The sequence below is a fragment of the Pseudopipra pipra genome, chromosome 11 (assembly GCF_036250125.1).
Source record: "Pseudopipra pipra isolate bDixPip1 chromosome 11, bDixPip1.hap1, whole genome shotgun sequence".
Classification (NCBI taxonomy): Eukaryota; Metazoa; Chordata; class Aves; order Passeriformes; family Pipridae; genus Pseudopipra; species Pseudopipra pipra.
Genome location: NC_087559.1, coordinates 19,393,530 through 19,406,679, shown reverse-complemented (window position 1 = coordinate 19,406,679; position 13,150 = coordinate 19,393,530). Strand labels below are relative to the sequence as shown.

Here is a 13,150-nt window from a genome sequence, read left to right as displayed (position 1 = left end):
AATATTGATCTGGAATTTGATGTACTGCTCACAGAAACGAGAGGGAAGGGACAGGATTCTGCCTCTGCTTTGTGTCCAGGAAACTCTACAGGAAGCCAGGAATATGTGAAGTGAAGATAAACCCCACCAGCAAGAAAATAAAGTGCCCGAGATGAGCCTGCATTGGCTCTGGGTAGCTACAGCACAGCTCTGGGGTGTTCTGGTGCGTGGCCAGAGGAGCCATCAGAATCCACCCAAAATCTAGTTGTGACACATGTTGCTGCATCACACTCCCACATGTCATCCATGTTTGTTTTCCTGAGAACAAGATAACACTTCTTAGTTGTATTGCAATAAAAATTCTTACTGGTGAAAAACCATGAGATAGATAAATATATGCATATAAAAAAAAAGTAGAGGGGATATGGGAGCAAAGATACACTCGGTGCACCATGATGCAATCAAGAAATACTTACTTTTTAGAAAGTCTCACAGCCAGGGACCCTTCATAAATTTCAGACAAAGATGACCCCTCTTGTTTTCCTCACCAATTCCATATGTAAAATCCATACTGTAATACCCCAGCCAGCTCAGTGAGTTTAGGGCAAGGTTCTTTGATTCACTCTGGGCACTGCATGGGACAAACAGCAAAATTCTCAGGAGGTTCAGTAACAAACTTTTAAAAGGGAAACTTTAGAAACTTATGGTAGAATCAAGTACTTGGCAAATTTTAAACCAACATCCAAAGTAAGGCATGTCACAAACTTTAACTTATCCAGACACAACAAGGCATGCACAGGAATTTTTTAGTCTGGCTTACAACATACTGCAAGAAGAAGTTTGGAGAAGAAAGAGAGAGAGAAGCATGTGTTGTATGACAATGTCTGTCAAAAATGTACCTGGTTAATTTTTCTAGGGACAGACAGAACCAGACAGTCAATTAGTGCCTTGCAATCATACAGTGAAGGAGTTTATGGGGGTTGATGGTCTGTGGGTAAAAGTCATTAAGCTCTCTGGGCCATGAACCAGGGCTGAGCGTTGCACTGCACAAACCCTGCCTTTGTCCTGAGAGACACCAGCTGTAAGTGGTGGTGGAGATGGAAATCAGAGCTTCTGAAGATTTCAGGGAACTGCTGTTCTTGCTTTCTTAGCCACCATTGCACTTGAGCACCATTTCGTCCTCAAGGCCATGACCCAGTTTCAGTTCCTTCAGTGTGGGGTTGGTGTCACTGCCTGAATGGGAGGTGCCTTTTGTCTTGGTGGTGCCCTCGGGGAGCACGAGCAGTGCTGGGATCTCAGGGGCTCTCTGACCTCTCTTGCAGGGACTGGGCAAGTGCTTCGCTGTGATGCCATAGTTGATCTAATTCATGGCATCCAAATTGTGTCCACAACGAGAGAGCTCTACCTTGAGGATTCCCCCCTGCAGCTCAAAATTCTGGCTTTGGATTCGGAAGGTAAGAGATGTGGTGGTGGGAGATTAAATCTCTGTTGAAAGGTGTAATTGTCTGATGTGTGCACTGGTTGTATTTGTGACACAGCTGATTGATTGAAGCCAAGTCGAGTCAGTCCAACTTTTTGGGGCAGGCCATGGGGTCACTCTACCATTTTGGGGCCAGCCATGGGGTTGCCCACTGCCATTTCAGGGTGGAGCAGAGGCTGACTGAGGCTCAGTGGAGCAGCCACTGGACACTTGTGTCACTGTCCTTGTCTCTGCTCCGCTCCACTGGGGCCTCCCCGAGGGGCAGCTGTGATAAAATGTTCCTCAGGGGACCCACGCAGTCGTGTGGCACCATCTGGGGCTCACAGCACGTCATGGCTCAGTCTGCCATTCTGGGGCAGGCCATGGGGTCACTGCCATTTTGGGGTAGGACAAACAGTGGGTTCGCTGTTTTGTGGCTCACTTTGCAGTCACTCTGACATTTTGGGGCAGCACAAACAGCTGGTGCCACTCTCTGCTTCGCCATGCGGTTGTTCCTCTGTTCTGTCTCGGTGCTGGCTGTGGTTGTGCCCCATTGCTGGGCACTTTGCCCGTAACATACCCCCTCTTTTGGACACTGTTGTTATTAGGATTGTTGCTGTTACTGTTCATTTTCTGATCTCATTGCTGCTTCCTGTAAATTGTTATCTCAGCCCACAACCCGCGCCTTTTGTGTCTCTCACCTCAGAGGGCAGGGCTCAAAGGGCACCCTCCTGGGGCTCACAGCACACCACGGTCAGTCTGTGACACTGGGGTTGCTGTGCAGCCACTCTGCCATTTGGGGGCTTCACATGTGGTAGATTCACCATTCTGGGGCAGGCCATGGGGTCACTCCACCATTTTGGGGCACACCATGGGTCAGTCCACCATGGGTCACTCACTATGTAAAACCTGCTCTAGCTGAATATGGTGAACCAAAATATGCAATCCTGTTTACTCTTTCTGTTCTCTCCCCATTTGAGAGCAGTATCAACCTGGTCTCTCAAACTGAGCATTGTTAGGACCAAAGCTTTCATCAAATGCTCACTAACGATGTGCTCTTTAGGGGGTGCCCGAGGTTGTGCTCTGGGGTTGGCAATGCAGTGTTGCTCATACATAAGATTAATGAAAGTCAAATTTAAATGTATTCTGGTCAGAAATCCTTGAGTATGCCCCAAACAAGGGCACCTTGAATGAGCTGTTGTGAACTGTGCATCTAAGGCTCAATCATCCACTGGTGTATTTAGTATTATTAATATCCCTACTGTTAGAACTATGACTAATACAACCTTTCTGGCTTGTAGAAATGTAAGATGTGCTCGCCAGTGGGGCCTCTTGGATGGGGAGATGTGACAGAAAAAGAAATTAGTTATTCTTCAACAGAGCATGGTCTCGATCACATGCAGTAGATAATGTTTCAGGGCACACTCTTGAGCGTGGACTGAGGAGAAAACAAAATAATCAAGTATCATCCTTTCTGTGCCCTTGAGCAGAGCAGGGGCTCTTCTGACAGGTCTCCCTGTCCACATACCAGCAGTGTTTGAACAGGGAATTAAAGGCTACAAAATCTTACATGTGAAAGAAGAGATGTATTAAGTTTGCCCAAGTAATCTTACTCTGGTATTTACTTATTTTTCAGTGTTTTGTTTTTTTTTATTTTTATCATTTTTAGCATATTTTTATCTGAACTTGTCTGTATGTTTTGTAGCAGCCTGTCTTCTGGCAAACTATTATTGGTTTATTTGAATATTTGTATGACTGAACAGTGGCATTTGTGAAAAAGAAAGCAAATAATGGTTGGGTTTTTTTCCGAATGGATTTATAAGGTGATAAAATCCACTATTTCCCTCTCCACAGTGCCAGATTAACCCAAATTGGAAGCCAACTTCCCAGAATCCCATCTGAACACTCTCAGTATGCTTCATTTGTTTAAACTGCCAGGACAGCCAAACCTTTGGGGAGGCACCTTCTTCCCAGCTTCAAATGTGTTTCAGTGAAGGCCAGAGGCACATCATCAGTCATCACAGATTGCTCTTACCCCACTGGAAATGCTCCTCTCATTTGGTGTGATGCCAGTTCCTACTGAGAGCTCCTCAAAGCCTCCCAGCATGTTTAGGACTCGAGGTGAGCCAACAGATACCTGAAGTTACAGATCTTTAGAAACAAATCCCTGGTAAATACCTCTCTCCAGAAATGAGGATTGAGTTACCCTGGCTGGTTTGAAAGAAGCTGCAGGTCACATTTACACGGATTGATGCTGCTCTGGCTCTGCAATATGCTTTGGGTTTCCCTGTGCTTCATCTTCCCTTTCCTGGAGTGCTTGGCCAGAGCTGCTGCCTGCCAGTGATGCAGTCAAGGGTAGGCACTGTTTATCCCTGGCACCATACACACTAATTTGACCTCTCCAGAGACTGTTCCCCCTTCCTGGTGTCTGCCTTGGAACACTGAGTAGTTTACCCTCTTGGTTAATTATTAGACAATTGCATTTTTCTGGCCTTTCCATAAACCAGGACACGAGCCATGGCTGGGCGAAAGGGAAGCAGGAAAAGAGAAGAAGGAGGGTTCCATGTAAACACAAAACTTTGGGAACCTCCTTGCTTTTCAGTATCAGATATACAAGCTCTTGGTTTATTAATCACAAAAAGTAAAGCCTCATGCTTTACAGAAAGCTTAATTTCAGCAGTTTGCAAAGTGTATCTATTTCAGCTGCATTACTAAGCCAAGTATGTAATGCCCATTTGTAACACCATAGGTAAAACCTAATTACCATTAATCACTCATTATTGATGTAGGTTTGGAAATGATGTGTTGTCTCCCATTGTCTCTGGCGTGTTAAAAGACAGACTTTAAAAAAAACCACAACAACAACAAAACAACTTTTCATTTGAGTAGAGAAAACATTAAAAATATCTATTTTCTGCCTGTCAATTCATTCTAGTCCCCTCTAAAAGAAAAGTAGATTTATCTGTTCAAAAGATACCTTGCTGGGCCTTCTAATTTCTTTAACTTTGGTCTCTACCCACAGCAACCCAGTGCCAGTGGAAAGGAATGAGGAGTCTAGAGCAGGACTCAGGACAGTATTTCCAAAATGCCAGCAGTTTACTGCTCCAAGATGCAAGCTGTTGTGAACTGCAGGCCATCATCCTCTTCATGGACACTCAGCTCACAAACCTGCATCAATTCACAGCAAAAGGTGCAATTTAACTCTGCCCATTTGGAGGGTGTTCAAGGATAAGGACATGCAGAAATGTGCTGAGGGGCAGAGCACCTGGAGTCACAGAGATGCACTTTTAAGAGTATTTGGAAAGTTAATAAAATATTTAGATCCTTACAGCTATCCTTACAGATAGCTTTTTGCACTGAAGGAGTACCTTATGCCTTATTGAATTGTTTTTAATTAAATTATGTCCTCTAGGATTAAGAAAAGAGTGTAGTTAAGTGAACGAGATATTGCTTAACATTTGAATTCTGAAGCAAATGTTGGTTCTTGCAAATATAGTCCTTGCACACACACATGGTCCTGCAATATAATTCCTCTGTTTTGTTCATTGTACAAGGAAAATGGGGCATAAGATGGAAGAAAAAGACCTTTATGGAGCTTTCAGCATCATTTTTTCAGTGGGATAGAATTACAGTCTCTAAAGCTAAGCAGGTGCAAGGTCAGACCTGAAAGAAAACTCCAGGAAGGTCAAACAGAATGTGTTCTGAACTCACAAAAACATCTTATTGCAAGGCTATAGAACAGATAGTGTAGAGTGGGCTTGGGTTTATTTTTTAATTTGGGGGTTAAATTTAAAAAATAGAGCTGTTCATTATTTATACTGAAACATCTCATTTGTCTTCTGCTTTTCACCAAGTGCTTTCCAATTCAGAAAGGGTCATTTGATTGTAATTAAGCCAAATGTCAGTGAATAATTCACTACCTTTTTCCTTCATCCCATCCTATTCATTAGTCGGAGCCAAAAGGCTCCAACTTTCAAATATAACAAATCTTTAGTCAATAATTAGTAATAATTAAAGACTCAAAGCTGTTACAGCAGCCAGTTATGAACAAAGAGGAGTCTGTTTGTGAAATGAGAACTAATAAGGGAAAAATTAATTTCTCGTCAACTTAAATATTTCCAAAAACCTAGGCCTTCATACAATGTCCTCCTGGGAATCTCTGTAATTGCATTTGATCAACACAGAGCTAAAATTGGCATCCTTGTAATTAATTTAGGCTATTTCATAAAAATATGGGGAGAATAATTCACATAGAGAAACTACAGCTGCAGGGTTGCTTTACAGCTTTTTTTCTCTTTCTGTGAATTATGTCAGATACCTTGTTACATAAATCAGAATGGCATTTTGAGGGCTCTTACAGTCAGAAGTGCTTAGAGGATTTACAAATTTTAAGTAGAACTCAGTGATTGTAAAATTAGCCAATATTGGGCTATATGGAGATTATTTTTATTCTTGTGTTTCACTTGTTGCAAACCTCTTACATGAGAAAAGTAAGAAAAAATTAGACTTCTAAACTAAAAGTAGACTAAAATGAGCAAAAAATTTACAAATTGCATGAAAACCTGTTGACAAACATCCTTCTGTGGTTTTGGTTCTGGGTTACCACCAGAACTACAAAGGACTGTTTGGCAATTTCACTGGAGAAAAAGTGAAAAATTGCAATTTTATGCTGAAGCAGAGTTCATCTAACAAAAATATTTAGTCTTGTAGGATTAGTGTTGCTTCCAGTGTAACTGAGCCTGGCTCTAACCAGCATGTGTAATGCTAATGAACCTCTCAGTTGATCCTGCTGTCTCTCTATCCCCTGATTAGTGTGCTTGCTATGCAGAGAACTGATCTGAGACGGGGAGAACTCACTCAAAAGGAACCAAAACCAATAAGAAAAGCAAATGAGGGGAGAAAGGAGAGTACAAATGTGTCTCCAGGATCCCAAGAGGAAACATTTATAAATAACATAAAAAGTGTTGTTGCCAAGATGGCAGCTAGTTAGGAGGAATAAAATGGGAGATGGATGTGCATGTGCTCAAGGTGATCAGAAATGAATAAAAGCAGACTGATGGCATCTTGTAGGGAGCAGCTCTGCCTGCATAAATCAACAATACAATCACAAGAATATCCCTGAGTGGCCCTGAGCTTGAGCAGGAAAAGCAGAGGGAGGCAAAGGACCTTCACAAGTTCCCACACAGCCCAGCAGGTGTTGTAACAATGGGCTTCCAGCTTCCTGCCTCAGCAACAGGACACACTGGACAAGGGAGGTAGGAATTGTTAGACATGGGCCTGTCCTACCGTATCTGCTGTGGGATGGAATGACCCTGGCTTACTGCAAAGTCTAAAGTAGAACAGGAACAAATGTTTTCCCACTGTATTGTGGTTCTTTTCTAGGCTATTTTTTTGTATTCCACCACCTCATTTAGGTTTTGAGGAGAGGCTGTAATTGAGCTGGGTGTTCTCTGTCCCTCAGCAGTTAGTGAGAAGTTAGAGCAGGGCCATGGGTACAAGCAGTTCAGGTTTTCCATTCCCTGTGCTCTCCCCTGCATTTGTCAATGTCTGAATTTCATCAACCATTGTGCTGCCAATTTGTCTCGTTCTGTTCCCAGGAAGTTCATCACAGCCTCCTCTTAGGAAGAGTTACACTAAATAATTTTGTCATCTGTAAATCCTGCTGACCTCATTTTTCTGTTCTACCCCTCATTTCTGCCTTTCTGGATAATTAATGAGTGTATTAAGTACTAACTACAGCCCAGATCCTTGGGACATACTAATATTAACCTCCTACTGAATTGAAAACTGACAGACTAATGAATTAAATTCTGCATGAGAACAACAGCATTGAGAGTGAAAATCAGGATAAGTTGTGATTAAAACCAAACCCAAAATTCTGCAAGTACAAGCACCTGCAATTTCTACTGAATCTTATGGGTCTCATGAAAAAAAACAGGCTACTTGAAGAAAACCCCAAACCAATGAAAAAACAGAGGAAATATCACTTCTGTATACCTGTTTCCCTTGCTATTCACAGACTCACTGACTTATCAAACAGTACCCTTAAGCATTTTCCCCCTTATGAAATTACTTGGCTAGAAAATCCTTGGAACATCAAAGCTTGTTTAGGTATTTGATCCAGAGGGGACAAGCTATAGAATTTATAGCTAATCAAGCCTGAAGTAAAAGATGAGCAAAGTGAACCAAACTGATGACTACTACAGCTATAATCATGTTGGCAGGACATCCTGCCTTGTCAAAGTCATTTAGTTTTTTCAAGATATCAGAAAAATGCTCACTTTTCTCTGACACTTTGGTATAGTATGTGTAATGGACATTTCTGTAAACAAAAAATATATTTGGAACATCATCAAGCCACATAAAAAAGGGCAGTTTCCTAGTGTTCTGTCACTGTTATAAAAACAATATATTAAAACTTAGATGTGTTATAAACATCAGCAGAAAGTCTAAAGTTAGTCTTGGGACTATTATACTTCAGCATCTAAAAAAGTGTGTAATTTATATAGCAGTTTTAAAATACTCCAATTAGTGTCTCCCAAGTACAAATCCTGTAGTTTGAACTTTGTACCAGAGATAGAAGAGTACTAAAAATGCTAATGAATATTCACGTGCTCTTGAAATGAACTTCCTTCATTCCTGAACATTTTGAGAGATCAAGTTTTCTTAGCACAAATCTTCACAGAAGGTATACAGGTGTAATAATGTGTTTGATAACTTAATAAACTAAACCTGTATAACTGAGCTAATAGGCCTTTCCATGGGAAGCCATAAAGACCTTTGGGAAATGTGCCTTCTTTTACTACAGTTTTCCACAGGCTCTAGTCAAAGCAGATTTTGGTTCTGGGTTTGGGTCTGGTTACCACCCGTGCCTCTCTGTCTGCAATGAATTTGTCTGTGACACTGTATCTAACCTCTTTATTTGTTACAAATCTGCAGCTGCAAATTCCCATCAAAGACAACTTTTTTGCTTCATAAATGATATTATTTTTGAGTGCTGAATATTCCATTCCCATGGTAACTTGATTGGTAAGTGGCCTACCTGGAAAAGTGACCCCTGAAAGGAATTTAGGAGCCAAAACAGAAATCAGGTCACTTCAGTGCAATGTGCACAGGAACTGTTACAATTTGTGCTACACTGCAGCCCCTCCTGCTTTTCCACCAACATTCTACTGCAGGAAGTGATGCCTCTTTTGAAGGAGGACTCTTCGTACGTGTAATGCAATTTATGTTGCGTTTCTTCAAGGTTGGCAAGAGGGGTTGAATTCGTTGCACTTATGGCTATATTAGAAAAAACCCTGAATTTATTTTGACTGAAAAAAAATGTAATTGTACCGTTGAAATGCACACTTTGTAGTGCCAGTATAGATGGAGAGCCACAGAGCAAGTCTGAGAGCCTTACTGTGTAGGTACAGAACCCTCTAGATCACTGCCGGTGCAGAGGTAAGTGAGATCAGAAGACTTTTACATAAAGAGAATGGGAAAAGTAGAAGAGATGATGGGATTTTATGCATTGTTCCATGCTGGTGTTTAAAGCATAAAAAATAGCGAACCCATTCAGAACAGTGTTAATGTTTAAAAAAGAGTCAGAATTATTGTACTTGACTGCCCACGTAAGATTTCTGAGCTCTACATACCATAATTTGCAACCAAGTAACCTTGAAATGACCAAATTCACTTTTGTTGGTACTATTAACTAAGTCATTAAACATATTCACATGCCTATTTATAAATTGTATTCATTATTTTCAAGATTTAAAACTACTGTGTTCTCCTAAATTACCCTGATGTATTTAAAGCAGAAACAAAGGTTGGGATTTTTTTTTTGTTACTTGTCTCATCTTGTGTATTCTCCTCACTCCTGCATTCATTGAGTTGTTGGGTGAGTAGCTCATTAATGTGATTTCTATCTGTGTCTGAAGGCACAGGCAGCAGCACTGTTATGTAGGAGCTTGAAAAGACAGCTATAAATAACCTCCTTTAATAACCATAAATTTACATTAGAAAGGTAGATAAACTCTGAAGTGAGAAACGTTTATTTTTATCTGATGTTACTGTTTCATAATCTCAGTGTTATCAGACTCATCCTGAATAATTTAGTGAGGTCTTGGCGTTTTATACCATCTGGGAAAGTCTTGCATATCGAACGGATTTATAGCAGAGGAACTGGGATTTAAAGAGCTACATCTCTCTTTGGGCCTCAGTCTTACCTGGGACATTCAAAAACTCCTAGTGACATCCCTGGCAGACTAGACTATATTTGGCCCTTATTTTACTCGTTTTCTAAATACAAATGCTCTTGTCTGAGTAATCTGAAGGAAATCAACCTCCATGGAATTATAAAGTTTCCTTTCTTGATGCCATTAATTGGCTGTCTTAATTGTGGACATTTACTGAATTTATGCCCTCCTTTGGCCAAACACCTTGGAAGGAAAACACTGGCAAGCATAGCCAAAGTGGTCAGATTTAGAGTTGCTGTCCATCCATCATCACCTCTGTAGGGAACAGCTGGAAGGTTGAGAGGATGTTGTCATAAAACCTTCAATAGGTGCATGAAGATACAGATAGTAGGGTAAATTGAATGTCATTACTAGAGGAGAAAGTGATAAAGACATAATTGAAGAAGGACTGCTGGCTTATGTACTCTGTAAGTTTATGATACCCATTGTAAAGCAATGCAGGGTGATGCCTCCTCTTACAGTTCCAGGGCTGTGGGAGGCAGGAGCAGCTGAGCAGGACAATGCAGAGGCAGAACCTAGCCCGTGTGCTTCGGGTGGCAGGATCAGTGCCAGGCTGGAGGGGGTTGGAGCAACCTGGTCTGGTGGAAGGTGTCCCTGCCCGAGGCAGGGGGTGGAACAAGATGAACTTTGAGGTCCCTTCCAGCCCAAATCATTCTGGGGTTCCAGGAGCCTTTTGCTGGTACTAAGGGACACCAGTTGTAATGTTGTTCCTCTGTTGTTGTTTTTTAGGTACCACTTAATATATTGGACTACTTTAACTCCTTCTTTGCCTGAAGTTCCTTTGGTGGAGATACTTTGCAAGGCTCTGCAGACAGCAAACTGAGGATAAGCTCAGCAATGAAGGCCACAGAGCCAGTCAGCCAGGACACGCAGGTAAAGCACCTACTCTGGAGTCAGTGGGGGGTAAGACAGACACAAGGGCAGCAGCAGCCTGACAAGGAGGAAGGAACCTGACCATCTTTCCCAGCGATTTTTGCAAGATACTGTTCTACTCTGCAGCTTAAACACAGACAGCATCAGACAAAAAAGAGGTCCACCACTGTTCTTCTCTAAAGTTACTATTCCCACCTTCTCCTCTGTGTCTATTAACCTGCCCCTTTCATCTCCTCCTAACCCTGGTGTAGGCAGCTCCCCATCTCTTCCCAACCAGAGCTTCCTCCCTACAGGAACAGTCTTTTCATTAAATGTGTTACTATTGCTTGTCAGTCACTCTTTAGCCTTTAAGTCAAATATTATTTGACTTGAGAAGTTCATGAGTGTGACAGTGGACAATACTTTTCATCTTTCTACTGTGTGAGCCGTCATTCCCCCAGTTTAATGAAACTGTTCTTACAATTAAATTGTACATAATGTGCTCAGCTGTTGAAACTTCACAGAGCTGGCCCCAAACTGTTAATACACGAGTACAGAGATACCTACAAGGGCTGTGGTTGGAGCTGGTTTGGGTCAGGTTCACCCAGTACACTTTAAAATAACCTTCCACACCTCATTGCCTTATTATATTGCTGAAGTGTCACCTTCTGAGTTGCAGTTACTCAGAGCTGGATTTTTGGAGCAGGTGTGGTGGTGGGGTGTTGGGTGTGGTTTTTTCCTTTTTTATTGGGTTTTGTAGGTTTTTTTGTAGAGAAGTGTTTTAAAAGATTTGAGATTATTCAAACATTTAAAATGTGAAATGCCTGAAAATTAAATGTTTTCTTGGCCAGATGGTCCATCATCCCTGCACCACTCAAATACTTCCTTTTTTTTTTAACAAGGATTTAAAAAGATTTCACTGCTAAAAGAGCACCTCATGACATATACTGATATAGGTTTTTTTCTTGCTTTATAAAAAATATATTTCCCGCAGAAATTGATTAATTTTAAAGATTTCATCCAAGTATGTCTCTTTTCTTACTTGGCAGTTGTTTTTTAGATCTGCAGACCAAACAAGTGACCTTGTAAAATCTTTCAGTAATTTCCCCCCTTTTATTTTCATATTTCAGTAGAAACATTATCAGCACCTGGTGTTTTGTTATTTACTGCCTGTATTTTGATTGCCTCTTAAATCTCTTGAAATCCATCCACAAATGGCTCAGCTGCTTGGAGAATAACCATTTATTGTTTGTCTTTCTCCCTCTCACAATTAAGCAGCTCATTAAAGCACTCCCTCTATCGCTCTGTAATCGTATTCTTTGTGACCAAGAGATTTCCACTTGTGTTCTTTATCAGACTTACTCGGGTGTACACGTAAAAGTCTCATATTCCTAGTGTGTCTATCCCATTCCAATTCTCCACCACACCAGGCAACCACCTCTGACTGGAGGTATTTGCACCGTTCTGTAGCGTGAGGAATGATGTGTTGACTCCATATGGATCTCACCCCTGCATCATGGAGAGTAGAGCAGTGGAGCAAGGATGCCAAGTCAGCCCCTGATGTAACTCCAGCCCTGGTGTTGGTACCTCCACTGACCACACAGCTGCACTATTTGCCTCCCAGCCTTCCCTCCTCTCATGCTAAAGCAGTGCTGCAATGCATGACTTTCAACTTAAATGAGCAGAAAACTCAGTTCATCATTTTACTGTGCCACAGAAACGTTAAGGCAGGAGACACTGAGTTGCACATCAATGATTCCTTATTCTACTCTTACTCTTGCTCTGAAAGATGTGTTGGATGTTTAAATGCTGTACTTCACTGTCATTTTCCATCAGTAAGCTTTAATGTCCTAAGTGCACTTGCTGGTCCTTATGAAAATCACTTAAGTCTAAGAAGTATTTGAGAACAACAGTAATTTTCCCGCTTCTCCCCCCTGCCGGCACCTGCGGCGGGGCCTCAGCCTGTGGTGGGGCGTCAGGGCTCCGGGGAGCCGGGCCCTCCCTCACGGCTCACAGCACTCCAGTGTGGGAGCGGACATGGGATAACCCCTGAGGGGAAAGGCTGCTTTTTGTGCAGTGGGGTTAAACCCGCTGCAGAGGGGCAGTGTGTGGAGGCCGGGCCCTGACGGAAGGTCCCTGCTGTGGGGGAGCTTCCCGCCATGGCTCCGTGCCCGGCCTGTGCCTCACACCGTGTGCGCCCACACACACCCCTGCTTCTCCTGTACCCCACACACACCTGCTTCTCCTGTCCCACACACACCCCTGCTTCTCCTGTCCCACACACACCCCTGCTTCTCCTGTCCCACACACATACCTGCTTCTCCTGTCCCCCACACACACCTGCTTCTCCTGTACCCCACACACACACCCCTGATTCTCCTGTACCCCACACACACACCTGCTTCTCCTGTACCCCACACACACCTGCTTCTCCTGGACCCCACACACACACCCCTGATTCTCCTGTACCCCACACCCCTGCTTCTCCTGTACCCCACACACACCTGCTTCTCCTGGACCCCACACACACACCCCTGATTCTCCTGTACCCCCCCCACACCCCTGATTCTCCTGTACCCCACACACACCTTCTGCTTCTCCTGTACCCCACACACACCCC

General features: G+C 42.6%; 1 long non-coding RNA gene across 2 annotated transcripts; it reads left to right on the top strand.

Moving 5' to 3' along the window:
* Positions 1-437: 437 nt before the first annotated feature.
* Positions 438-11,955, top strand: LOC135420502 (uncharacterized). 2 transcript variants are annotated; one of them, XR_010433557.1, is made up of 4 exons: positions 438-1,433; positions 3,293-3,559; positions 4,461-4,628; positions 10,408-11,955. It is a non-coding gene; the product is annotated as an uncharacterized LOC135420502 (long non-coding RNA). The 2 variants fall into 2 exon arrangements; XR_010433556.1 differs by lacking the exon at positions 10,408-11,955 and having other exon boundaries at positions 440-1,433; positions 4,461-4,766.
* The last annotated feature ends 1,195 nt before the right edge of the window (positions 11,956-13,150 follow it).